Below are 3,538 nucleotides of genomic sequence, written 5' to 3'. Positions count from 1 at the left end.
CAGGGAGGACCTGGCCCTGCGCCAGCGGCAGCACGTGGAGCCACCGCGCCAATCCTCTGACAGAGAACCTGGCCTGTTATCTAACTTTGCAAAGGGAAGTTCTCCCCCAGTCTGGGAGCCATAACCAGGGCTGCCGGATGAGAATGGTGAAGCAGAGCTCCACGCCCACAGCAAGTGAGCACAGGCACACACAAGGAGCTGAGGGGTGGGGAGGCCTGGAGGCCCGGGTTTAGTGGAGAGCAGAGCACATTATGGAAACGAACCTGAGCTGGGATCACAGGTGCAGGAAAAAAGGGTGACAGACAAACCCCCAAGCAGCTCAGCATAAAAGATACTGTAGTGGCACCATGCATTCACGTGAGGGCTTGCAAGCCCAAGGGATTGGGTGTTTGAATGTGCATGTGCCATGCACATGAGCCCTGTAAGACATGTATGTGTTCATGTAGGGTGCATAATTGGGGCTTTATACATCTGCAGAACTTGAAGCCTGTTCTCTGAAGCTCTTTGCTCTCTCAGGAAGGAGAGAAGAGGAAGGAAGGTCCCTAGGACGGTTGGCAGGGTGGGCACTGCTGAAAGGGGACAGCCCTGCCAACTTGGCTCGGGCTTGTCCTGAGTGACGACTGGCTGCTTGCTTCTTTGGCCCTCACAGAGCTTTAAGTGGCAATTGGCTACCTACCATAGTCCCTTCTTTTCCCACAGGTGCATGGGGATCCCCAGGACATTGAATGTGTATGGGTGAAGTCAAGGACTTGCATGTCCTCATCCCTCCAAGAGTGATGCCACAGGGTCAGGTTGAGACAGAGATGCCAGGTTGTGGACTCTTGAACAAGCCAGAAAGTGATTCTGGGGCTCAGCTCCAAAACTGAACACAGGAACTCCCCTTCAGGCCTGCTTCTGAGGCTCTTGGTTTCTGCCCTGTGGCTGATCTCCACAAAGATCCTTGGCTGCTTTCCAGAATCCCATTTTACACAGAAATGCTTCCGGTGCCTCTGTTGGCTACTCCTGCCCCAAGTCTTTAGTAAATTCTTTAACTACTTCCTCCCGAGGGATCCTCCCCAATTTACTGAAAAATTATTACATATTATAGATTAAATAATCTGCAACCCCATAACTCACTCTGTAACCCAGGCAGGCACTGAACTTGTGATCTTTCTGTATTAGCCTTTCAAGTAGCTAGGATTGGGCTCATACTCCCATGGTTTCCTGGCTTCCTTTTTTTTCTTCTTCCAGGACAGGGGATAGAACTGAAGGCTTTGTGCATGCTGGGTGAGCATTTGAGCCCCTCACTCAAATTCCTTTAGTTTCATAGAGCCTCTCATCCCTCCCCTTACCATGGTCCCCTTTGTGTCAAAGATTCATTTTTATTATTATTATTGTTGTTGTTATTATTATTGGATTTTTGAGACAGGGTTTCCCTGTGTAGCTTTTTACGCCTTTCCTGGGACTCACTTGGTAGACCAGGCTGGCCTCGAACTCACAGAGATCCACCTGCCTCTGCCTCCCGAGTGCTGGGATTAAAGGCGTGCGCCACTAATTACACTTTTAAACTAGATTTTTTCATTTGTGTGTGTGTGGGGAGGGGCACTCACATCCGTGGTGCACATGTAGAGGTTAGAAGATAACCTGTAGGAGTTGGTTCTCTCCCACTGTGTTGTGGAAGGAGCCTGGACTGAGGTTGTCCAGTTTAGCTGTAAGTGCCCTAACCCTGCTGAGCCGTCTTGTCCACCTTATTTTTAATTTTTTAAAGATCTGTTTATTTATTATGTGTACAGTGTTCTGTCTGCATGTATGCCTACATGTCAGAAGAGGGCACCAGATCTCATTACAGATAGTTGTGAGCCACCATGTGGTTGCTGGGAATTGAACTCAGGACCTCTGGAAGAACAACCAGTGCTCTCAACCCCTGAGCCATCTCTCCAGCCCACCCCACACACTTTTAATTTTTATATAGATCTCAGTACCTGGATAAAAGCTCAAAAAAAAAAAAAAACTTGGAAAATGAGGGGGTTGGGGACTTAGCTCAGTGGTAGAGCACTTGCCTGGCAAGCGCAAGGCTCTGGGTTCGATCTTCAGCTCCAAAAAAAAAAAAGGAAGGAAAAAAAAATTGGAAACCGAATTCATTTCTTTTCATTTATGTGTAGGTGGGTGTATCTGGGTGCTTGTGGCACAGAGGCTGGAGAGGGTGTTGACCCTCTGGAGTTGTAGTTATGGGCAGTGAGCTGCCCAGTGTAAGTGTTGGGCACTGAACTTGGATCCTCTTCAAAAGCAGTGTATTAGAGTTCTTGGTAGGAACAGAACTGTTAGAACAAAATATATGTGGGATTTATTAGCTTACAGGCTGTGATCTGGGTAGCTCAGGATTGGCTGTCTCCTAACAAAGGCCAAGGATCTGACAGTTGTTCAGTCCTGAGAGACTAGATGTCTCAGCAGTTCCAATCTGATGCTGGAATCCTGATGCTGGTCTTCAATCTACCTTGGAATCTGGAAGAAGTAGGTTCTGATACTATTGAAGGGATGCCTCACAGCAACAGGGTAGATGGACTTGTCAGCACAAGTGAGGGCAAGCAGACAAAAGCTACCAGAAGATGTGGCCCAGTTTTAGGGTGGGTCTTCCCACTTCAAAGAATTCAGTCAATAAAATCTCTCCCAGGTGTCTAGCTGCGTGTGTTTTAGTTGATTCCAGATGTAGTCAAGTAGACAGCCAAGATGAGCCACCTCTCCAGACCCCGATAAGTTATACTTCAACGGTGTCATTTCTATCCCCGACCCTTCCCCTGCAACCCCGTTCCTTCTTATTTAATTTCTTATTTAACTTCTAATGTTTCTTTCTGCAAATGTCTATTTCTAAAACTGGGTTACTTTTGTTTTGAGCAGCTGTGTGTTTCAGTCATCAGAGGCTGTCTAGTGAGCACCAAGGGAACCTTCCCTCCTGTTCTTTTGGCCAGCAGGAGTCCTGGCGAGTCTCCCTGTGCTCTGTATCCCTGAGGTGAGAATGAAGTGGGGGTTGATGTTTAGAATTGCACTGTTTGCAGCCCAGGCCGACTCAGGCTGGGTTGGTGCAGTAACTGGTATTTGGCCCCAGAACTTGGGTTTAGTGCAAAACTGGCTTAACACAGAGATAGAAACCAACCACCTAGTTCACATTTAATCAGGAAGCCACAGAAGGAGGATCAAAAGTTCAAGACTTCAGCTGGTCATCTGGCTTGGGGTAAAGGCACTTGCTGCCAAGCCTGACTACCTGTCTATGCAGCAAGTTCCAAGAGGTCCACATTTACAGAGAGACCCTATCTTAACAAAACACAGAGGGGAAGATGGATTTACAGTAGAAGGCTTGTACTGCCTCCTTTGCCTTGTAGATTCAGCAAGGGGCCCTCACCAGCAGCTGCTGACCCATCATGCTTCTTGAACCTCTAGCCCTCAGAGCTGTAAGCCAAGTAAGCGTCCATTCTTCACAAATTATCTGGTCCTGGGCATCCTGTTATGCAACAGAAGATAGATTAGTGCACCATGTATGTGGCACCAGACTAGATCTTGCAAA

Source organism: Onychomys torridus, chromosome 16, assembly GCF_903995425.1.
Source record: "Onychomys torridus chromosome 16, mOncTor1.1, whole genome shotgun sequence".
Taxonomy (NCBI): Eukaryota; Metazoa; Chordata; class Mammalia; order Rodentia; family Cricetidae; genus Onychomys; species Onychomys torridus.
Note: the sequence above shows the minus strand (reverse complement) of the source record.